At 45.9% G+C, this 25,415-nt stretch overlaps 1 long non-coding RNA gene and 1 pseudogene across 2 annotated transcripts in view; one reads left to right on the forward strand and one right to left on the reverse strand.

Annotated features, from left to right (window-relative positions):
* LOC307205166 overlaps window positions 1-25,415 on the reverse strand; it is a 246,053-nt gene that overhangs the window by 78,887 nt on the left and 141,751 nt on the right. The gene's annotated exons all lie outside the window — the stretch shown is intronic.
* LOC307205203 (cytochrome c oxidase subunit 6C pseudogene) lies at window positions 1,851-21,162 on the forward strand (annotated as a pseudogene). Its single transcript has 2 exons — window positions 1,851-1,877; window positions 20,724-21,162. The product of its transcript is annotated as a cytochrome c oxidase subunit 6C pseudogene (transcript).

Raw genomic sequence — 25,415 nt, forward strand, 5'->3', positions numbered from 1 at the left:
TGGATAAATAGGTACTGCTCCGGCGGGAAGGTAAACAGCGTTTCCGTGCGCTGCTCTGGTTCGCCAGAAGCGGCTTAGTCCTGCTGGTCACATGACCCGGAAGCTGTATGCTGGCTCCCTCGGCCAATAAAGTGAGATGAGCACTGCAACCCCATAGTTGGCCACGAATGGACCTAATGGTCAGGGGTCCCTTTACCTTTACCTACTAATGAAGATTAAAGGACCTTCTTGTCCTGGCGAGACAAATCCACATTTGTTTACTTTTAAATGGACTTTTGTGGTTTGGGAAGGGATGGGGAAAGGCGCTGAAAAGCGAGCGATGAAGGGGAAGATGTTTAAAGCCTCTGCAAGCAAGTCAGTGATACGACAATTAGTCATGGCATCTTAGAGCCGGAAGGGACCCGAGGGTCATCTAGTCCAACCCCTGCAAGGCAGGAATCTCAGCCAAAGCATCCATGCAGCACATGGAACAAAGACTCAATAAGGAGCAGACTATGGCCACACGCACACTGCACATTTAAAGCACGTTTAACGCACATCAAAAGCACACAACTTCCCCGGAGAATCCTGGGAATTGCAGCTCTGCGAGGGAGAAACCACAGTTCTCAGGATTTGGTGACTTGGGAGCTACGTGCTTTAGATGTGCACTGAACTTCCTTCAAATAATAATAATAATAATAATAATAATAATAATAATAATTTATTTGTACCCCGCCCATCTGGGCGGCTTCCAACAAAGATTAAAAATACAGTGGTACCTCGGGTTACATACGCTTCAGGTTACATATGCTTCAGGTTACAGACTCCACTAACCCAGAAATAGTACCTCAGGTTAAGAACTTCGCTTCAGGATGACAACAGAAATCATGCTCTGGCGGCACAGTGGCAGCTGGAGGCCCCATTAGCTAAGGTGGTGCTTCAGGTTAAGAACAGTTTCAGGTTAAGAACGGACCTCTGGAACGAATGAAGTACTTAACCCAAGGTACCACTGTACATTAAAATGTCACACATTAAAGACTTCCTTGAACAAGGCTGCCTTCAGCTGTCCTCTAAATGTCAGGTAGTTGTTTATCTCTTTGATATCTGATCGGAGGGCGTTCCAAAAGGCGGGCGCCACTACCGAGAAGGCCCTCTGCCTGGTTCCCTGTAGCTTTGATTGGCAAGTCCTAGGCTCTGTGGTTTCACCCACAGTGCCACCCGCGTCCCTCAGGTATACTGGGCCAACCTTTATTGTTACAGTCAATGGCCAGTATGAAGAACGCACAATAAGAAACACACACAGGAAATGACCCAGGTGCATCGAATAAAGGAGAATAAAACAAGATGGAAGAAGCACAGAATGCAGGAAAATGTTGGATGTGCTTTAAAAGTACGGCATGCAGGAGACCGTTGCCTAACCACTGCGTAAGCTCTGTGCAAGGAAATAGAGATGGATGCTAATTCCATGGGTCATATGGAGCGGAGCTAGCTGAATCCCAGTGTGAAAGAGATAATAGCATCTCTGAACAGCCTCGGATTGGGGGTGTGGTGGGGAAGCTGCGCTCCTCAAGCAATGCCATTCGCCATGTGCTGTTTGGCTGGTCTTTGCCATGGGGACAGTGAGCAGAGGCCTCCCAGAAGGCCCTGCCTGGAAGCATTTTATTTGGCAGAGAGGCAGCAGTGGGGGTGGGGAGGTAGCAATTAATTAAGCCTCCGTTCTTTCCTACCTCTCTGCATTTTTCTCTCTGGCAGGGTCTCTGGTGGCTTTCGCTTCCTCGCCCCTCTTCTGCAGCTCCTCTCCAAGTCGGAGGGGGTGGTAAATAATTCAGCAAGCTCTCAGCCCTGCAAACTGCAGGAGGCGGGAAGTGGAAATGGAAATGGAAGGAGGGAAGAAATTGGTAGGTCTTCTGTGAGGAAGGGAGCTTCAGCTGGTCCAGACTGCCGACTGGGGTCTGTTACAGGGAGGCTGCTATGCTCCCCTGTTGAAACAGCTACTGGTCCATTTACAGCAGGGGTCAGCAAACCTTTTCAGCAGGAGGCCAGTCCACTGTCCCTCAGACCTTGTGGGGGGCCAGACAATATTTTGGAGGGAAAAAATGAACGAATTCCTATGCCCCACAAATAACCCAGAGATGCATTGTAATTAAAAGCACACATTCTAAACATGTAAAAACACCAAGCAGATGCCACAAATAACCCAGAGATGCATTTTAAATAAAAGGACACATTCTACGCATGTAAAAACACACTGATTCCCAGACCGTCTGTGGGCCGGATTGAGAAGGCGATTGGGCCAGATCCGGCCCCCAGGCCTTAGTTTGCTTACCCATGATTTACAGGCACACCCCCAAGTGCTGGTGAGGACCTATAAAATAGCCCTAATATGGCTTGGACCTAGGCTACCTGAAGGATCTTAGCTCCCTTTACAAACCTACCCAGGTGTTAAGATCCTCATGTGAGAGCCTTCTCTAGGTCTCATCAGCATCAGCAACATGGCTGGTGGTGACACGAGAAAGGGCCTTTTCTGTGTCATCTCCTACATTGTGGGATTTTCTCCTGAGCGAGGTTAGACTGCCTTCCTCTTTTCTGTCCTTCTGCCAGCAGGCCAAGACCTTCCTGTTCACCTTTGGAAAAATAAGTTGCAGATGATGCCTGGTGGATGCTGGAAGAAGCAGCACCTCCTTACTCCTGGGTGTCGTGAACCCTGGCACAAATCGAGATGGGGAGTCAGAGGCTGCAGAAGCACTGGATAAGGAGACGGAGCAGTTTCTTTTCTTTCTTTTCTTGAATATTTTTTATTAGGAATTTCAACATAACAATTCATCAAAAACACATCATCCTCATTTTCCATCCCCATTTTCCCCTCCCCCCCTCCCCAAGAAAGAATAACCCACCCTCTCACACACCCCTGGACTTCCCTCAGCTCCTCTCTCTGGTTTTTCAGCACATGTTATTCTCTGCATATTATAAAATTGTAAAGATCCTTTATTTATCTATCTATATGTTACCAATAAAAAAGTTTGTGAGTGTTTATTCAAAACCCGCCAAGGAGTCCAGCTCATTTTGTTGTTTCTTTAAGCACTTTGTAAAAGGTTCCCATCCTTCTTTAAAGTCACAGTTGTCCTTATCACGTAGTTTATGTGTCAACTTTGCCAATTCCGCATAGTCCATCAGTTTCTCTTGCCACAGTTCTTCATTCTTCCATCCTTGCGCTATTAAGACTCTTGCCGCCGTTGTCGCATACATGAGGATGTTTTTCAATTTCGTTGGCAGGTATTCCCCTACATTCCCTAACAAAAATGCTTCAGGCTTTTTTGCAAATGTTAACTGGAACATTTTCTTCAACTCATTATATATCATTTCCCAATATTTTTTAATTTTACTACAATCCCACCACATATGGTAAAAAGTCCCTTCTTTTTCCTTACATTTCCAACATATATTTGAGCCGGTTTTATACATTCTTCCTATGAGACCGAGCAGTTTAAGGTCTCTGAGATGGCTGGTGGGGATCAGGAGCCCCCAGAAGAACCTCCCATACCACCTAGGCTTGTATGGTCACAGCCAGGTTCCTCACAGGGACCTTCTCCTGAGGGACCCACAGGACCTCCCTGGTCAAGCAGCACGGGGCACATACCAGGCTGCAGACTGTGGGAAAGGGGCAAACTGGCCCTCTTCATGCCCAAGGGCTGGCCCTTTAAGGCTGGCCCTTTACAAGAGGCGGAGCCTAGAACAGGTCATCCGGAAGCAAAGGCTTAAAAGGCCTTTGCCGGCTCTCAACCTCTGTTGGGGCACGTCCTTCACTTGGAGCTCTCCATGGTTCTGCAACTTCTGATCTGCCTTGCCCATGTGATTCAGCATGAGACCAGAACACGACCCTAAGCTAGCCTGCTCACTAAGCTAAGGTATAGCGGAGGAGGTCATCGAATCACCATTGCTAAAGTAAGAGTCTTCTTCTTCAGATACATATATCTTCTTCTTCTTTGGCAATCCCTCGTCGCCGAGTAAGATTGTCTTCCATGAACACGGTTTTAACAGTGAGTCTGTAAGCGACTGTGGAGGCCAATTCTGGATCCACATGTCCTTCCACAGTGGGGACAGAGGTTTCCAGGTGGGAGTTGATCGCAGTGAGGGTTTGCCAAGTGTGCCTTTCTCTTAGCATGTTTCTCCCATGCGTCCTGAGTTTGAGCATCTTCAAAGCCCATGACACCTTTGGTAAAGGCTGTTCTCCAATTGGAGTGCTCACAGGCCAGTGTTTCCCAGTTGCCGGTGTTTATGCTACATTTTATTAGATCTGCCTTGAGAGAGTCTTTAGACCTCTTTTGTTGACCACCAGCACTACACTTTCCATTGTTAAGTTCGGAATAGAGTAGTTGCTTTGGAGGACGATCATCAGGCATCCGCACAACATGACTAGTCCAACAAAGTTGATGTTGAAGAATCATTGCTTCAACACTGGTGAGCTTTGCTTCTTCCAGTACACTGGCATTAGTCCGCCTGTCTTACCAAAAATTTCCAGAGACACTGTTGATGGAAACTTTCAAGGAGTTGGAGATGGCGTTTATAAGTGGTCCATGTTTCACAAGCATACAGTAAGGTTGGTAGTACAATAGCTTTGTAAACAAGCATTTTGGTTTCCCTGCGAATGTCCCAGTCCTCAAACACTCTGCACTTCAATCAGGAGAAAGTTGCACTCGGTGAGCCCAGGCGATGCTGGATTTTGGCATCAATGTCGGCCCTTGTGTCACCGTCCTCATTAAGATCATAAGAAGAGCCTCCTGGATCAGGCCAATGGCCCATCTAGTCTGGCAACCTGTTCTCATAGTGGCCAACCAGATGTCCTGATGAGAAACCCGCAGGCAGGATCTCAGCGCAAGAGCCCTCTGCCCTCCTGCGGTTTCCAGCAACTGGGCTTCAGAAGCATTGCTCACCCCAACTGCTAGTAGCCTTCACAGCATCTTAAAAAGCAGAGACATCACCTTGCCAACAAAGGTCCGTATAGTAAAAGCTATGGTTTTCCCAGTAGTGATGTATGGAAGCGAGAGCTGGACCATAAAGAAGGCTGATCGCCAAAGAATTGATGCTTTTGAATTATGGTGCTGGAGGAGACTCTTGAGAGTCCCATGGACTGCGAGAAGATCAAACCTATCCATTCTGAAGGAAATCAGCCCTGAGTGCTCACTGGAAGGACAGATCGTGAAGCTGAGGCTCCAGTACTTTGGCCACCTCATGAGAAGAGAAGACTCCCTGGAGAAGACCCTGATGTTGGGAAAGATGGAGGGCACAAGGAGAAGGGGGCGACAGAGGACGAGATGGTTGGACAGTGTTCTCGAAGCTACTAGCATGAGTTTGACCAAAGTGTGGGAGGCAGTGGAAGACATGAGTGCCTGGCGTGCTCTGGTCCAGGGGGTCATGAAGAGTCAGACACGACTAAACGACTAAACAACAACAAGGTTGGTCACCATCACTGCAAGTCCCCATGGTTTAACTATGCACTGTGTGAAGAAGCAATGATTGTTTCTGATTATCACCGCCTTTCCACCATGCCTCAAGGCTGCAAAGGTCATCTTGCCCCTTCATATGCTTTGCCATCTTTGTAGCAGGTCGTACTTCGTTTTCCAGATATGTCCTCTGTGATATGGAGATTTCAAAATGAACAGGACATTGAAGCAACATTGACGTCCCAGTGTCAAAAAAATGTGTCCGCTTTTGAGCTGCGCGGTTGCTCTTGTGACTAAGTGTACCCATGAATAACCCTGAGAACATTTTTCGTATTAGGAAAACACCATCTCCGAGAGCCCCTCATTCATACAGGTCTGACCAATGGGAGGCAACCCATCCCAGAATGTTTCCCACACATGCTCTGAATGAAATGAATTTCTTAGTTTCTCACTTTCCCCTGCTTCCTGAATGTGTGCAAAGTGGGGGAGGCGATCGTATTCTGAATCCACGCTTCCTGTTACACATATATCACTTTTAATCTCCTTCGTTCTTTCTTCGTTCTCTCCCCACCCAGCACACTCCCCAGTTCTTCTTCTTTGCTTCCGTTTGCTTTTAGGCATATGGGCAAAGATGGCAGCTGCAGAATATTCTTTCTCCTCAATTTGGGGTAGGTAGCCAGATAGAAAGTTAGCCCCCAAGAAGTTATGAAAGAGGAAGGGGCTGTGCGTGATCAAAGGCACACTTCTCGCGACTCTCTCATGAGGTTACTCTGTGGGAATTCTGCTACATAAATCAAGCAATAATTTGTCGTGTAAAAGATCATGTACCACAATTCATGATTCTCTTCCTGTCTCAAAGATTATCCCTCGTTTTCCTGAACCTCTTGCTCTGCAATCTCCATGAACGAACGGCATTCGGGCAGGAACACATCGCTCAGTGGAATAAGATACACATGTTATACAGTGCAGCATAGTAGCTAAGAGACTGATATCCAGAAATCCCCTGTTCAGATCTCATCATTGCCTGTGGAGCAATGGGCATCACCATCTGGGATGAATAAACAAGGCACTCCTTTTTTAAAAATATGCAGACTGTGAGCCTAGTAAAATTGCCACCCCTGCTGGCTGTCATAGCTTTCAAAGGAACAGAAATATCTTAATCAAGATTTTTAAAAAGGAACATCCATTCTTTTGTTCTTTTTTTTTTAAAAAAAAGGGATATCCATTTCCCCACCTTTTGCCCAATTAGTGTTTGCAGAGAGAGAGAGGTTGTTGGTTTGCTTTCGTATTTTTCATGTTTTATTATGTAAGTTGTATTCTGATTTAGTTTTTTTGTGCTGCGAAGCGCCCTGTGATCTTCGGACGAATGGTGGCATACAAATTTAATAAATTAATAGACTGTAAAAAAACAATGTGTAGCATGTTGAAAAATAATAACAATTGGGAATTCCAGAGAGTACTAGTTGCTAGACTGCTCCTCCAAACCATTAAAGGCTTTATAGACCATATTTTTTTGCTCTATAAGACGCACCTAGTTTTAGAGGGGGAGAACAAGAAAAAAAAAATTTCTCCCTCTCTGCGCAGCTCCCCTTCAGCGAAGCAGCAGGAGAAACGGAGCCCCTTCCATTTCTCCTCCCACCTCACTGAAGGGGCGCTGCGCAGAGAGGGAAAGCTGTGCAGCGCCTCTCCAGCAAAGCGAAGCCAGGAGAGCAAGAGGGATCAGTGCACACCGACCCCTCCTGCTCTCCTGGCTTCAGCAAAAGCAACGCAAAGCCTCCGGAGCGCAGAGGGAGCTCCCGCTGCACTCTGGAGGCTTCGCGTTGCTTTCGCTGAAGCCATGGAGCCTGCATTTGCTCCATAAGAGCGACACACATTTCCCCTTACTTTTTAGGAGGGCAAAGTGCATCTTACAGAGCGAAAAATATGGTACTAATTTTGACACCTCAAATTTGGCCTGCTAAATTGGCAGCCATATCAGGTGTCATCTGCAGACAGGGTCTCATTCCTGCACTGAAGGGTGTTGCAAGGGGAGTGTGGGGTGTGTGGTCTGCCCTGGGTGTCATGCTTAGGAAGGGGTGACAAAATCCCTCCAGGCCTCTGCCTACACTGGATCTTAGTTCAACACAGCTGATGGGACAGGGACCCACACAGCACCTGAGACTCATTTAGGAGGCACTGGGCAAGCTGCATGCCCCGCGCAGCTCAGTCCTCCAGCCAAGATGCTGCCACGCCCTGCCCCACAGCAAATGCTGCCCGAAGCTGCTACCTCACTCTGCTTAACAGTAGGGCCGGCCCTTTGTTTGCTCTGGGAGTGGGGAACTGGATCAGCACCGAAGTCCCCCTCCAGAAATAATTACCCATGATGATGAGAGGCATCCATATTTTTTGACATTCAAACGATGCTGGCTATTTCTAAAATTGCAGTTATATATGTATAAATTAGCATGTGCAAATATAATGCAAATCTCTGTATTTCTTTGGGCCTGTATTTCTGTGGGGGTGGGTGTATAAATCTGCTTCTCGCGCAGCTTCGCCTCCCCTTAATTCCCCTTATCCACAAAGCCTCAATAATCCCGTCTATTTACAACCTCACCTCATTGATTCTTCACGTGTCAATGACTGCAGCCATCTCCAGGCCCCTTTGAGCCCACGAGGGAGGGAATAAAACCTTAATTTAAAACTACATCAAAAGGGCAACTGCTATCTTCTCCATCAGGTCTTCACGGTCCTCTTCTTCTTCCTCTTCAGCATCCGGGGGGGGGGGGGGAGGCCTTTTGGTGCCTGCTGAAGACATTTCCTCTTCCAACAACCCTTCTCTGTTAGACAGATCTTCTCCCCTATCTCTGTCTGTATTGGAATTGTTTCTAGATGTGTTAACTGATTTAGAAGACATCTGAAGGCAGCCCTGTATAGGGAAGTTTTCAATGTTTGGTGTTTTATTATGTTTTTATATTTATTGGAAGCTGCCCAGAGTTGCTGGGGCAACCCAGTCAGATGGGCGGGGTACAAATCATTATCATCACCAGCATCATCATCATCATCATCTGTGGTTTTTTTCTTTAAAAAATGTTTAGGGGTACTCTCATTTTGACTCAAGAAAACCACCATTTTATAGTTCAAATTGGGAAAAATAAATACAGGAAATGGAGAATCGTGCAAAGATTCACAAAATGTTTAGGGGTATTGCATACCCCTGCGTCCCCCCAGAAAAAAGCAATAATAATAATAATAATAATAATAATAATAATAATAATAATTCATTTTGTATACTTGCCACCTTTTGGACTGCTTTGGGAGGAAGGATGGCGTATAAACTCAATTAATTAACTAGCAACACTAAAAGCTCAGGTTTTACTTTTTACACATCTGACGAAATAGAGCTGTATTTTTATAAGCTCGGTGGATCATTCTCCTACAGAGAATAATTTTCCTAGTTGACTCATTTGCTCATTTCCCAGCGAGTGTTATTGGGGGAAGGCTTTTCTGGGCGGGAGCTATGGGATTCTGTGTTCATGCCTTGTTCGCTTATGCAAAACCAGTCAACACTGCAACATTATAATAATTTTTGATATTATTTTTAGAAAGTCACCCATGTTTTCTTAGCCACACACACACACACACACACACACACCCCTCAAGTGCCCTTGCTTGTCCAGGCAGGGGCAAACCTGAAGATTAAATTGTTTTCTGTTTTTAAACTGCCCATTGTTATCGCCAGTGGTGTATGTGTGTGTTTATGCATTTATTCTGCCATTGGAAGCAATTACAGGCAAAATTCAAGACCCCTGGCAGCAGTTCTATGGCTTTGGAAACCAGGGGGCTCCCAGATTCTGACAACGCTGTTTTGGCCAGCACCTTCTCTGCTGAATTGACATGTTCCATTCCTCCTCTGATTGGCAGCCCGCTGCAACTCTCTGGGGAAGGCAGTTTCCTTTCTCCCGTGGCTATTGTCACGAAAATGAATAAATATCTCGCCTTCCTCCCATCCGCCTCCCCCTTCTACGCTTCCCTGCCTGCTGCCGGTCTTCAAATTATCTCTGAGCTTGAATTCATTTGGCATGCTTTCCCTCCCTCCCTCCCGCTTTCTGAGCTGAGCTGCGTCTTTCGTGGTGGCACCAATTGGCAAAACCCAGACTTGCAGGAATCACAGAATTGTAGTGTTCAGAGGTAACCCAAAGTTCATCAGGTCCAACCCCTTGGAATCACGGTTAAAGTGGGGTTACCAGATTTCCCCCCCAATGAATCCGGGGACACTTTTCAACTTCCTACTTAAGTAGATGGATTATGTCACAGGACTGATTTGTAAATCCGGGAACTGTCCCTGGGAAATGGGGAGGTCTGGTTGTTGTTGTTTAGTCGTTTAGTCGTGTCCGACTCTTCATGACTCCATGGACCAGAGCACGCCAGGCACTCCGGTCTTCCTCTGCCTCCCACAGTTTGGTCAAGCTCATGCTGGCAGCTTCGAGAACACTGTCCAACCATTTCGTCCTCTGTCGTCCCCTTCTCCTTGTGCCCTCCAACTTTCCCAACATCAGGGTCTTTTCCAGGGAGTCTTCTCTTCTCATGAGGTGGCCAAAGTATTGGAGCCTCAGCTTCAGGATCTGTCCTTCCAGTGAGCACTCAGGGCTGATTTCATTAAGAATGGATAGGTTTGATCTTCTTGCAGTCCACGGGACTCTCAAGAGTCTCCTCCAGCACCATAATTCAAAAGCATCAATTCTCCAGCCTTCTTTATGGTCCAGCTCTCACTTCCATACATCACTACTGGGAAAACCATAGCTTTAACTATACGGACGTCTGGTAACCTTAGGTTAAAGATTCTGCAAAATATGGCAGACTCTCCAAGTGTCCCTATTTTCCAGGGACATCCCTGACTTACAGAAGCCATCCCAGTTTCTGATTTGACCCTGGAATGTCCCACTTTTCCTTAGGACATCCCTATTCTGATTGGAAAATTTTTGGAGGGTATGGAGTTATCCAACCCACGAGCCATCTGAAGGCAATCCTGTATAGGGAAGGGTTTTTTAAAAAAATGTTTAATGTTTTATTATGTTTTTAGATATGTTGGAAGCTGCCCAGAGTGGCTAGGGCAACCCAGTCAGATGTGTGGGGTAAAAGGTAAAGGTAAAGGGACCCCTCACCATTAGGGGTTGCGGCCCTCATCTCGCTTTATTGGCCGAGAGAGCTGACGTACAGCTTCCGGGTCATGTGGCCAGCATGACTAAGCCACTTCTGGCGAACCAGAGCAGCGCATGGAAACGCTGTTTACCTTCCTGCCAGAGTGGTACCTATTTATCTACTCGCACTTTGTGCTTTCGAACTGGCAGGAGCCAGGTTGGCAGGAGCTGGGACTGAGCAACGGGAGCTCACCCTGTCATGGGGATTCGAACTGCCAACTTTCTGATCAGCAAGCCCTGGGCTCTGTGGTTTAACCCACAGTGCCACCTGCAGACCTTGTGTGGGGTATAAATGTGTGGGGATAATTTTACTATGTGTGGGGTATAAATAGTAAAATTATCAGTATGGAATGGGGCGTCCCTATTTTAATTGGAGAAATGTTGGAGGGTATGACGTGGTTCTCCCTGTTCCTTGTTTAATCCTCACAACAAGCCCTTAAACTGTTGTTGTTTAGTCGTGTCCGACTCTTCGTGACCCCCTGGACCAGAGCACGCCAGGCACTCCTGTCTTCCACTGCCTCCTGCAGTTTGGTCAAACTCATGCTGGTAGCTTCGAGAACACTGTCCAACCATCTCATCCTCTGTCGTCCCCTTCTCCTTGTGCCCTCGTGCCCTTAGACTAGCTCTGCTTTTTTGGGTTAAAAACTGTTTCTAAGCATGTATCAGAATCCCTCATGACAGTTTTGGAAGACCTGACCCGAAACTCATGGAAACGTAAAATGTATGGTAATCTGCTGGTCTGAGGTTGGGACTTTCTGCCTCCTTCCTTGTGATGCAGGGTTTTGAGAGCTAAAGAATTAATACTTCAAAGGCTTAATTAAAGACATGCAACCATAAACTGCTGATATCAAGATCTGCCAATCAAACAAATTGTATGCTTTTTTATTTCATCGTTGTTGTTTTTTAAAAAAAGTTTAATGTTTGGTTATGTGATCAACTCCCGCCGGGAACCAATGTCCCCACTGTGGAAGGATGTGTGGGTCTAAAATTGGTTTCCACAGTCACTTACGGACTCATGGTTAAAACCGTGTTTATGGAAGACAATCTTACTTGGCTATGAATGATTTCCAAAGAAGAAGATATACAGTGGTACCCCTGGTTACAGACACCTCAGGTTACAAACACTTCGGGTTACAGACTCCGCTAACCCGGAAGTAGTACCTCGGGATAAGAACTTTGCTTCAGGATGAGAACAGAAGTCGCGCACCGGCGGCACGGTGGCAATGGGAGGCCCCATTAGCTAAAGTGATACCTCAGGTTAAGAACGGTTTCAGGTTAAGAACGGACCTCCAAAATGAATTAAATAAGTAACCAGAGGTACCACTGTATGTTGGAAGCTGCTCAGAGTGCTGGGGCAACCCAGTAAGATGTGTGGGGTATAAATAGGGAAATTATCATTATGGGATGGGACGTCCCTATTTTCATTGGAGAAATGTTGGAGGATACGTCATGGCTATCCAACTTCCAGTGAAGGAGAGTCCACCACCTTCCAAAAAATTCTTCCCAGTTTTTAAGCAGAATCTCCTTAAAATGAGATTGATTTGCATGATTAGAGCACAATCTTGACAGCTTTTGAAAATGCCCCCGACTATTCACACACACTTCAATCTAGCAATACGTTTTCTCATATTTTTTTAATGGCATATACCTGCATAAATACGTTTGAACTTCTTATGGCTTCACAAGTGTGGGAAAACCCCTTTTGGGGAAAGAAATGGCGCAGTTTATATTTATCACTTCAAGATTCATTGCAACATGCTGTTTGGCATTAATGCCCCCCACCCACCCCACCCCGCCTGTCACTTTCCCTTAAAGAAAAAAAAGGAAAAAAAGAAATAATCAAACATATTCACGCTCCAAGCAAAACCAGCCAGATTAATGGCATTTTGCCAGGATTGGCTTGGGTGTGAAATTTCTTGGTCGTTTGCATTCATTGAAGAAAAAACCCTCTTTTCTCGGTGTGAGATTCCTTTGCCACCCAGGAAAATAGGAAGAAAAGGGCTATGCAGTGATTTGGGGTTGATTTATGGAGACAGTAATTAACTTTTTGGTCCCACACCTAAAGGTTTAATCTGAGATTTTGGTTGCAACTGCTACACTGAAACCCACCCCACCCCATTTTTCTGGGTGCTGTATTTATCTTAAAACTCTTCGCTGGTACTGTGGCAACCTTCACAGGTTTTACTCTCATCACCATCCAGAGTTACTACTACCTGTCTTGGGCCCCCTAGGTGGCCATTGAAGTTTCCCACAATGCTCATGATGTAGTGTCTCCTTGGAGCATTATGGGAAATTAAAATGGCCAATTTGTAGACCCAATTTGAGTTGCACTACTTTTGCGTTGTACGTGCTTCAACAATTCCAAGTCTGAGAGTCAGTACAGTAGATGTTGCAAAGGTGGAGTGTTGTGGTAAGTTGGCTGTTCTGCTGTGGCTAACATCATTTCCCACCCCCCTTTTTAACAGAAGTCAAGACCCTAGGGAAACAGACCTTCCAAGTTTCCTTATTTTCCAGGAACAGTCCTGGATTTACAGAAGCCGTCCTGGTTTCTGATGTGATCCCAAAATGTCCCGCTTTTCCTTAGGACGTCCCTATATTCACTGGAGAAAAGCTGGAGGGTATGGAGCTATGTGACCCCCGAGCCAAGGAGATAAGTAACTGTACAACCTTTAGAAGGCATCTTAAGGCAGCCCTGTATACGTTTTTAAATGTTTAATGTTTCATTATCCTTTTATATACGTTGGAAGCTGCCAGAGTGGCTGGAGAAACCCAGTTGGATGGTAGGGGTATTGTTGTTGTTGCTGCTATTATTATTATTATTATTATTATTATTATTATTATTATTAATTGAATAGGATGTCCCTATTTCCATTGGATAAATGTGGGAGGGTATGGAGGAATAGCAAGGAGTTCACAAAAGTACATACCGGTAAGTAGATGCCCAAACTGCGAACTTTCAGAATATTTCATAGAATCATAGAATCATAGTTGGAAGAGACCACAAGGGCCATCGAGTCCAACCCCCTGCCAAGCAGGAAACACCATCAGAGCACTCCTGACATATGGTTGTCAAGCCTCTGCTTAAAGACCTCCAAAGAAGGAGACTCCACCACACTCCTTGGCAGCAAATTCCACTGTCAAACAGCTCTTACTGTCAGGAAGTTCTTCCTAATGTTTAGGTGGAATCTTCTTTCTTGTAGTTTGGAACCATTGCTCCGTGTCCGCTTCTCCGTGTCCATTTGTGGTGATGTGTCGTGGAACAACCCCATTGAAGAAGATAACGGTGGTTACCTAGACCTCGCTGGCTGTGAAGCGTTCAGCTTCAAGCTTCAGGGCCCCCCAAGTGTAAATCTACTGAGTTATTTGCAGGTCACTCTCCTTCCCACGCTGAGAGGAAAAAATGGTGAAAACAGGTTATTTATTGGGACAGTGTGATTTTTGCAGTTGCTGTTGAAGTTGCAAAACAATGAAGCACAGGACAGAGCAATGGAGAACTTCTGAAGCAACAGTGGGGTATCAGCTCTGCCCAAGGCATGATGGAGTACAGCAACAACCGGGAAAAGATAGACATAATATTTTACGAGGACAGGAAGAAACACCATGGACAGAATAATTGCCACAGGCAGGAAGAACAAGGATATAGTTTGAGTGCCTCACTTGTAGCTTTATAAATCGTTTAATGTGTCAATACGAATGGAAGTCGTTAATACTGCCGTTGTTGCATAAGGGATTATTTTGACTGGAGTGTAACTGAAATTAATAAGATTTTGGAATGCAGAAAGAAAGCAAATAATCAAACCATCAATTCTAGCACGCGGGGGGCACCTAAATTACATCATTTGGCATCTGAATGATTGGTATTAGTAATTGTATTATAATTTGGCATTGTTATGATGAGGCTATTATTGTATTTTATATAGATGATAGATTAGATAGATAGATAGATAGATAGATAGATAGATAGATGATAGATAGATAGATAGATTCTTCTTCTTTGGCGATCACTCATAGTCAAATAAGATTGTCTTCCATAAACACAGTTCTAACAATGAGTCCGTAAGTGACTGTGGAGGCCAATTCTAGATCCACATGTCCTTCCACAGTGGAGACATGGGTTTCCGGGCGGGAGTTCATCACGGTGTGGATTTGCCAAGCGTGCCTTCCTCTTAGCACGTTTCTCCCTTTTGTCCTGAGTTCGAGTGTCTTCGAAGCCCATGACACCTTTGGTAAAGGCTGTTCTCCAATTGGAGCGCTCGCAGGCAAGTGTTTCCCAGTTGTCGGTGTTTATACTACATTTTTTAGATTTGCCTTGAGAGAGTCTTTAGACCTCTTTTGTTGACCACCAGCATTACGTTTTCCATATATGTAGGTCTACCACTGCACCAGGTAAACACACAAGAGAGCTCAACACGGTAGAAGACCCCCTGGAAGCAGTTGGGGTAGGGGCAAAACTAGAATTACTTGGCAAGGCCTGCTGTTGGATCTGCCTACTGTTTGGCCCCCCTGTTTTCCTCCTCGTCTGCCCCAATGGGCACCATCCACCACTGGATATAAGAAGGGGCCTAGGCACTACTCTCCCCACTTGGGATTCCCAGCAACTCAGACCATGGAGGCAGAAGTCTGATCTTTTGTCTGTCCTGAGTCCTCCAACGTTCAGCCCCAAGGGCACCTGGAGCCCAGTTTCCTTGTCAATTGCCTTTTCCAATGAGTCCGACCAATGACCTACCCAGGCCTGTCCAGTTTGCCCGGCCTGGCAAGCGCCTTCTCCAGACCCATTTTGCATTTCACATCACCTGGGAAGTGACAAACTGCTACCTCAGGGTTATAACATAAAATTAGGCAGGCTTTTGACATTCTGAGCCTGTGCAACAGACAGCTGGAACGAAGCAAGCATGAAAACACTGAAATCTCTTCCCCTTCTTTTTTTTTTTTAAACTGAAGAATAAAGAGTTTGCTTTCATTTTTTCGGAGCTCTGGCCTTCTCCCTAAACGTTGAGAACAAAACAAATTGTGAGGAAGAGGCCAAAACGCCCTTGAGCACGAAACTTCCATGCCCTAATTTGGTTTAATTGCATATCTGCGCTTTCTTCCTCCACAAAAACCCTCAATTTGGGGCAGGGTCTGTGTGAGGCTGTGGAAAGAGCAGGCTTCTGTTGGCGGGTGGGCTAGGCCGTGATTTTATGACCCCTTTTTATAATAATAAAATTAATGACTGATAAGGATGATGATGGGGCAAGGGCCCACCCATATCCTATCGTCCTGAAGCGTAAAGTCTGTGTAAAAGATTCCTGTTTTTCTCTGGTTCCCACCTCACTCTTCTTTTCCTCCTTTAACTTTATGATGCGTCCAGCTGGATCAACTCAAAGGCCCACTCAGTTCAGGATCCTGCTTCCTGCAGATAACCAGAAGTCCAAAGGCAATCTAGGCTCCCTCCACACCAGTATTTGTCCCCATTTGTGTGGGTTATGGGAGTGTGTGGGCATTTTTAATCCCCCTCCCTCCCCCTCTAGCCATGAGAGTAGTTCTTTTGTTCCCTTCTTTTTTCTTTTCTTCTTTTAATTTTTTAAAAAAATTTATTTTGACAAAGTAATAATCATAAACAGATAAGAATAAAAATGTGCACCCCACCACTGAGACCATTCCACTGTAACTATCCAACCTTCCAAAATTTCAACACCTCTCGCGATGGTTTGGCCCCTTTCCGTTTTAACAGTACAAATTCTACAAACAGCCTCCATATCTCCTCAAAATAATTTCTCCTGCATATTCCCCGCCTTACCTTAATGGCAAATGTAACAGCTATTCCCCACACCTCTTTATACCGTTCTTCCATTTTATATTCTGCTTGCCCCTTCCACTTCCTAGCTATAATAATTCATGCAGCTGTCAATAAATTTGTTAGCAAGTCCTTCATAGACTATGAACCTTCCGCCCCACCGTAAATTGATAATAATGCTACCTCTGGGCTTTTGGCCAGTTTTCACCCAGTGATTTCTGTTATCTCCTTAAAAACCCTTTGCCCCCCAAAATTGTACATATTTACACCCCCACCACATGTGAACATAATTCTCTGTTTCCTGGCATTCCCTCCAACTTAACGCCAAATATTCATGGGAGTAGTTCTACAGGTTTGGTTTATATGTGATTTTTGTGTATACACAGAACCCTTGGGACCTGACCCCAGCGTAAGATGTGATTGGTACTGTATGCCTATAGACCTACGATGACTAAAAATGGTTAGGTTTTGGGGCGAGCATAATGACTGAAATCCTTCTCCCCTATAGATAGCCCTCCATTCCAACTCTACTTCGAGATCATACGTCTTCAACCAGATGTGTTGGAGCAAAGCTTTGCCGCCATGTTGGATTCCAGCTTGGATTCTGAGTGGACCAAAGGAGAACAACAAGCGTATCTGAAACCATAACATGTCCGCCTGACAAAGTGCTCATTTTATCAATTTCCACTGGTGGATAGAGCAACACATGTAAATTTTACTTTTGTATACAGTGGTACCTTGGTTCTCAAACTTAATCCGTTCCGGAAGTCTGTTCCAAAACCAAAGCATTCCAAAACCAAGACGTGCTTTCCCATAGAAACTAAGGCAAAACGGATTAATCCGTTCCAGACTTTTAAAAACAACCCCTCAAACAGCAATTTAACATGAATTTTACTATCTGACGAGACCACTGATCCATAAAATGAAAGTGTCAGAGCTGCCCAAGGTCCCAGCTCACCAAGGACCAACGCCAGTTCTTGTTATAAACAAAAGTCTTTATTAAGGTTCAGTTTCGATTTCAAAGCCGTGGCGCGCAGCTCTACGTCTTAACTCTAGACCGCTGAAGCTCCGTCTGAATCTCCTCCCCCCAGACACCAGTTTAAGACTCTAGCCTTGCTCCACCTCCTCCTTTGCTCCTTTCTCCTCTGGGTCCTCCTGCCCGCTGGGGTGTCGCCCTTTCTGGACTCTTCTGATGCTGAGTCCCCGGATTCTTCCCCCTCCCTCCGGCGGGCTTTAGGACCTGGTTCCCAATCCGTGCTTCCTGCTGTCCCGCGCGCCTGTACATTTGAACTTGGCGCGCACGCCCAGCCAGCAACCTTCCTCCTGTCACTGCTTCCCCCCTCGGGGGGGGGGGTAGCTGGACCTGACTTCCCCTCCGTTCCCTCACTCTGCGATGGAGGCGTGGCCAGCTCTGACTCATCTTCTCTCCCTACTGGAGGAGACGCTGGCCCTGATTCATGGGACTCTTCCCCCCCACTACGCTCTGGTGGAGGAGCTGGTCCCGATCTCCAGCTGCTGTTTTGGGAGTCGCCGCTGGCCCCTTGCTTCTGGTGCGTCCTTCCCGGGACCCCCCTTGCCCTGGCCATCGGTGCCCCCTTCTGGGAATCTTCCGAGTCGCTGGAGAAGCTCATGGAATCTCTCGGCCCACTGTCATACTCCCCTACGCTGCCCTCGGATTGTTCCCCTTCGCTCTCCGCTTTCTCTCTCCCCTGTGCCTCTGCTCCTGAACCCCTGACAGAAAGCAATAAACAATGTACTGCAGTCACACAATCAATCAATCAGTAGCTGAACTGGGTTCCACACAGTCACAAAAGCAAAACGAAAAAGAGCCACAAAAATGCAAAATAAATAGCAAAAACAGACAGACCTCAGCATAACACTCAAAACGGAAGTGTGGCACTCAAATCGGAAGCATAACACTAAAAATGGAGCACATTTGGCTTCCAAAAAAAGTTCGCAAACCGGAACACTTACTTGCAGTGCTTGGGTTTGCAGTGCTTGGGTTCCGAGTTGTTTGAGTACCAAGGTGTTTGAGAACCAAGGTACCACTATAGATTCTACACATCTATATACCCCATTACTGTAGTGCCAAGCAAAAACTAACACTGGGGAGAGGAGTGTGGCTTGGAGAGAGTTCCAGGGGCCTGATAGAGTGGAGTTCAAGGAAGCTGGATCCCACCTTCTCTTCCCTTTCCTACCACAAAAATGCCATTTCTTTGGCCCTACGCAGCAAGTCGTTTTCTGTTTCCTCTAATGATGACACCGTGGATTAGACGGCTTCAAGCTACAGAGCCCATGGGGCACATCTCGCCCGAGGTTTTACTTAATTACTGGCAAACTCTGTCATTTAGCGACTGGAGCCGGCCAAGCCACGCACAGAGCCAAGGCGTCTAATTCGATTCCGCGGCGGATTGCTCTCAGGAGCTGCCCTTCAATGAATCGGCATTTGATATCTTTTCTGGGAGATCAGGAAAAGGGAAAAAGGAGAGATAAGGGGGTGGGGGCTCCTTTTGGAACCGATGAGCAGGATCTCTTCAAAGCTTTGTGAGCGCTCCCATGGCCATCTCTCCCAGTTAAAATCCTTCGGGATTTTAGTGTAAGAAACAGAATTTGCCAGCATTTGAATGTGTGCCCTGAGATTTAGTTCCTACACAGTGGATCTGTACGACATCACTTGATTCCATTACGACTTGGGGAGAGAGATCTCTCTCTTTTTTATTTTACAATAATATTTATTTTTCATACATAAACATAACAAAAAAAAAGAAAAAGTTGACAATAATAAAGGAAAAAAGAAAGAAAAAGAAAAAGAAAGAAAAGGAAAAAAGAATATGAAACATGCAACAGATCATCACTTGACTATCACTTAATTAATTAATTAAAATCCATCTTCATAAACATATTATTTGGCTTCCTCAAATCTCTTCCATCTGAATTTCTTAGTAATTATATATAGCAGTTTCCAATATCATTATTTCATAAACCATATCACAGTCATAATCATATTTCCTTACTTTTCTTTTTGTACATTTTCTTATTTATATATTTAATCCCAATTTAATCCTAGGCCTAATTGATTCTTTCAAGTGATTACATATCTTTAATATTACAATATTTATTCAAATAGTCTTTGAATTTCTTCCAATCTTCTTGGTGTTCCTCTTCTTTCTGGTCGTGGATTCTCCCGGTGAGATCAGCCAGCTCCTTAAACTCCATCATCTTCATCTGCCATTCTTCTACCGTTGGTAATTCTTGTGTTTTCCATTTTTTAGCTAATAAAATCCATGCAGCAGTTGTGGCATACAAAAATACTTTTACATCTTTTTTGGGCAATTCAGAACCTGTTATTCCAAGGAGAGAGGCCTCTGGTTTCTTCATAAAAGTGTATGTCAGAGCTGCCCAAGGTCCCAGCTCACCAAGGACCAACGCCAGTTCTTGTTATAAACAAAAGTCTTTATTAAGGTTCAGTTTCGATTTCAAAGCCGTGGCGCGCAGCTCTACGTCTTAACTCTAGACCGCTGAAGTTCCGTCTGAATCTCCTCCCACCAGACACCAGTTTAAGACTCTAGCCTTGCTCCACCTCCTCCTCTGCTCTTTCCTCCTCTGGGTCCGCCTGCCCGCTGGGGTGTCGCCCTTTCTGGACTCTTCTGATGCTGAGTCCCCGGATTCTTCCCCCTGCCTCCGGCGTGCTTTAGGACCTGGCTCCCAATCCGGGTTCCCTGCTGTCCCGCGCGCCTGTACATTTGAACTTGGCACGCGCGCCCAGCCGGCAACCTTCCTTCTGACTGTTTCACTGCTCCTGTCACTGCTTCCCCCCTCGGGGGGGGGGTAGCTGGACCTGACTTCCCCTCCGTTCCCTCACTCTCCGATGGAGGCGTGGCCAGCTCTGACTCATTTTCTCTCCCTACTGGAGGAGACGCTGGCCCTGATTCATGGGACTCTTCCCCCCCACTCCGCTCTGGTGGGGGAACTGGTCCTGATCTCCCGCTGCTGCTTTGGGAGTCCCCGCTGGCCCCTTGCTTCTGGTGTCTCCCCCCTGGGACCCCCCTTGCCCTGGCCATCGGCGCCCCCCTCTGGGAATCTTCTGAATCGCTGGAGAAGCTCATGGAATCTCTCGGGCCACTGTCATACTCCCCTACGCTGCCCTCAGATTCTTCCCCTTCGCTCTCCGTTTCCTCTCTCCCCTGTGTCTCTGCTCCTGAGCCCCTGACAGTGTATTTCATCAATTTTTTTAGTTCATTATAATTTTTTTCCCAGAAGTCTTTTACCTTGGAGCAAGTCCACCACATATGATAAAAAGTACCTTCCTTTTCTTTACTTTTCCAACATAAATTATCACAATTAAGGTAGATCTTCTCTTCAGCTCTCGGCCTTTCTTCACTCAGAAGTAACTCTGGGTGGTGCGCAGGCGGGAGCTGCGGTTCGGAAGGTGAACGAGGAAGAACAGGGCAGGATACTTCCATATACAAGGACCTTGCGGTTCCAGCGCTTTCTGTGAGACGAGAAAACATCACCATATCTGCTGCTTTGTTGCCCAAGCCCCAGATGAGAGGCCTCCTGGCCAGTCGTCTGAGAAAACACATTGTAGTGGCTTTCCTTTTTTCGATGGGGTGTGCAGCTGGATACAAGTTTGGTGTGGCTGAACCAAGGAAAAGAGCGTATGCTGAGTTCTATAAAAACTATGATGCCATGAAGGAGTTTGAGGCCATGAGAAAAGCTGGGGTGTTTGAAAGTCCACCACTCAAATGATCATGAACTCTCCTCTCCGGATACCTGACAACTGAACATCAATGTGATCCACTTTGGTGTTGTGTCCCAGCTCCTGCCAACCTAGCAGTTCAAAAGCATACCAGTGCAAGTAGATAAATAGGTACCATTGCGGCGGGTAGGTAAATGGCGTTTCTGTGCACTCTGGTTTCCATCACGGTGTCCCATTGTGCCAGAAGCGGTTTAGTCCTTCTGGCCACATGACCCGGAAAACTGTCTGTGGACAAATGCCGGCTCCCTCGGCCTAAAAGCGAGATGAGCGTCGCAATCACATAGTCACCTTTGACTGGACTTACCATTACCTTTACCTCACTCCCATATAAGTGCAGTCTGGAGTCAGGACTGTAACCACTGCCTTAATCCTGGGCCCATTTTCAGTTCAGGAGAGGACACCAGTTCTTCAAATATAAGGAAATGTTACTCTGGTAAGGGAAAGCTCCTTTGGTTTGGCTGGTCCCTCTTGACTCTAGGGCAGGGACCACTCCCCCTTCTCCAGAGCCCCACACCACCCATTTGTAGGAGAGCTGGTTTCACCCCAATTCACCCACCTATTCCGCTGACTTCATTCCTTCCCTCTCTTGGCTGCCCATCCCCATTGAACGAGATTTCCTTCCTGCATAAAACACCTTGGCTCATAGGAAGGGTGGGGCAAGTGCAGACTTTTGCCCCATGTGGCAAAATCCATAGATACCTGAATATTTCCTATCTGAAGCTCATCGCGAGTGCATTCCAAAGGGGCAGGAGGGGCCGCCACACTAAAAGCCCTGATCCTAGTGGACAGACCCTCCAAGTGTCCTTATTTTTCCAGAGACAGTTCCAGATTTACAGAAGCCATTCCGGTTTCTGATTTGATCCCGGAATGTCCCGCTTTTCCTTAGGACATCCCTGTTTTCATTGGAGAAATGTTGGACAGTATGGAGGTAGGCGACCCCCAAGCCAAGGAGATGAGACAACCGTTAAAAGACATCTGAAGGAAGCCCTGTATAGGGAAGGTGGTTTTTTTTAATGTTTTCTTATGTTTTTATATATGTTGGAAGCGTCCCAGAGTGTCTGGGGCAACGCAGTAAGATAGGTGGGGTATAATAATAAAAAATGTATTATTATGGAATAGGACATCCCTATTTTCATCTGAGAAAGGTTGGAGGGTATGGTGATTGTATGTACTCCCTCTTGGCAAATAGGGGCAGCTAGAGCATATCTGCTTACGATGCTACCTTAATTCCTTTGTTCGTCAAATATACAGCAAATGGCCCTTTTTGCACCAAATCTGCGAAGTACCAAAAAAAAGCCACTTTGCTACCTACTCCCCTGCCACTAATAAACCAAAATTTGACAAGAGCTAGTTTTGGTTGGTTTTCACAGGCGTCGCGAGACATGCAAAGATCTCCTCTACTTACCTAACCGGTTCTAACCGCAACAAGATTACAGCCCTCACAATTTGATTACGATGTAAGTGGGGAATTATTATGGATTTAAGTTATTGTAGTATAGCTTTTATGATTCTTGCTGCGCTATTACTCTGATAGTGCTAGAATTGTCTGCGGAATGGAAGTTGCTGGATAAGATTTGCAGTAATATTCTCTTTTTCCTTGAGAAAATTTCCTTGCGCTACAATTTAGGAAGACTTTAATGCCCTGAGGGCCTTAAATGAGAATCTCTCTCGATGGTTCCCTGTACCCCAATTTATTCCAGTTTATTTTTTACAGCTTCTTCCTCCTTTAAACCTTTCAATTTCTTCTATTTCTTCACTGGTTAGAACCAGTAAAGGTGGCTCCATTAGGACAAATGGGGCACTGCCCCACCAATCTCAATCTGCCCTTGGTCAGCGTTCACCTGCCTACATCCTTACTTGCAACCAGTCCAACATGGTGGTGGTGGCACTGACAGTCAGCTCTTCCCCTTAGCCTTTGTAGAACTCAGAAGGGAGGAGGATGGGCTCTGGTTCCACCTAGTGTTGACCTCCTGCATTACACCACCCCACCCAGAAACCAAATGGAGACCAGTCATCCAATTTATCACCACCACCATCATCATCAATAATTTTGCAATCATTTTAACCTTTCAAATCTGTCAGTTTCCACATCAGTCTGCAAATGTTTTTTTCTTCTTCTCAAAAGGAAGCCCTCCTGGAAATCCACCAGCTTTTTCGTGGAAATTTCTACCTTTTACCAGTGCCCCCCACCTGTGGATCCAGCTTTCTCCATGCCACACCTGCTAATTCAGCCGCAGCCCCCCTCCGAGATGTTATGTAATGCCCTCCACCAAATCCTGTCTGCCAAATCCCAGAAATGATGACAAAAGGTTTCTCTCCCCCCTGACCCCACCCTCCACTCCCCAGCTTTGTTTTCTCTAAAGAAACCTATTTTTTTTTTTTTTTGTTTTGAGATGGGGATGACAGACCGGCGTTTCCACTTGGCTGAAGCTGAAGAGTTTCAGGTTTGCCTCAGAGATTGCTTCACTGTTGATTTCTAAATGAACCTCCTGAGGGCTGAGCTGGAAGCACCATTGGTGTCAGAAGTGAAAACACAGCTTGCTGGTGGGTCGCTCTGGAACTCAGGCAGCAGATCTTGGCTTCACTTTTAGGTGTGATTCAGTCCATGCTTTCTCATGGCAACTTCCCCAAACAATGTGGTCTCATTTTTTATGTATATTTTTTTGGTATAAGAAAAATACACATCTGGGCCAGTTCCAGCTCCCCTGAGAGAAGACATCTGGAGCAGCCTCTCAGACCCCTCTTTTGTCACTGACATGCCTCTTCAATCTGCAAATAATCTAGGAGCTTTGTTGCTTTCTGGAGAACGAGATGGGCTGGCTGCAAGCGAACCTCACTGGATGGAAATTCTTCTTTATCGCATTTATTTCTCACCTTTACCTTCAATGTGCACAAAGTGGCATTAATAATAATAATAATAATAATTGCATCCCACCTATCTGACAGGGTTGCCCCAGCCACTCAGGGCAGCTTCCAATATGTATAAAAACATAATAAAACATTACACATCAAAAGGCTTACTTATACAGGGCTAAACAAAATAAAAAAATTCCTTCCAGTAGCACCTTAAAGACCAACTAAGTTAGTTCTTGGTATGAGCTTTCGTGTGCATGCACACTTCTTCAGATACACTTCTTCAGTGTGCATGCACACGAAAGCTCATACCAAGAACTAACTCAGTTGGTCTTTAAGGTGCTACTGGAAGGAATTTTTTTATTTTGTTTTGACTATGGCAGACCAACACGGCTACCTATCTGTAACTTATACAGGGCTGCCTTCAGAAGTCTTCTAAAGGTAATACAGTGGTACCTCAGGTTAAGTGCCATATTTTTCGCCCTATAGGACGCACTTTTCCCCCTCCAAAAATGTAGGGGAAATCTGTGTGCGTCCTATGGGGCGAATGCAGGCTTTCGCTGAAGCCTGGAGAGCGAGAGGCGTCGGTGAGACCAACCCTTCTCGCTCTCCAGGCTTCAGGAAGCTATCCGCAAGCCTTGCAAGTGCGCCCCGGGCTTTGGGCAGATAATTTTTATTATTATTATTTCCCCCCCAAAAAAACTAGGTGTGCCCTATGGGCCAGTGTGCCCTATAGGGCGAAAAATATGGTACTTAATTTGTTCCGGAGGTTCGTTCTTAACCTGAAACTGTTCTTAACCTGAAGCACCACTTTAGCTAATGCGGCCTCCCGCTGCCGCCGTGCCGCTGGAGCACGATTTCTGTTCTCATCCTGAAGCAAACTTCTTAACCTGAAGCACTATTTCTGGGTTAGCAGAGTCTGTAACCTGAAGCGTATGTAATCTGAAGCGTATGTAACCCGAGGTACCACTGTACAGTTACTCATCTTCTTGACATCTGATGGGAGGGTGTTCCACAGGGGTCTCCCCCTCCTCATCCAATCCCCACAACAACCCTGTGAGGTGGGTTAGGCTGAGAGGCAGCGACTGGCCCAAGGTCACCCAGTGAGCTTCATGGCTGTGTGGGAAAACCACGGTCTTTTGCTCTTTGGAGAAAAAGGTGGGATAGAAAATGCAATAAAAACAACAGCAACAACAGCTGGGAGACAGGACACCAAAATAGGCTGCAAATTGCAGCCCACACTCCTATATGCAAGCTTGCCTAGGAGCAAGTCCTATTTAACTAAACAGGACTTACTTCTGAGTAGACGTGGATAAGAGTGCAATGGTACTTCCTAAAGGGCCAGTGAGTGGATATTTTCTTTCTGTACCTGAAATATACTCGGAGTCGAGAGTGGATTTCATGCTCTTTATTCAGCTCTTAGTGGTGAG

Source organism: Podarcis cretensis (genome assembly GCF_951804945.1).
Source record: "Podarcis cretensis genome assembly, chromosome: 16".
In the NCBI taxonomy this organism is placed as follows: domain Eukaryota; kingdom Metazoa; phylum Chordata; class Lepidosauria; order Squamata; family Lacertidae; genus Podarcis; species Podarcis cretensis.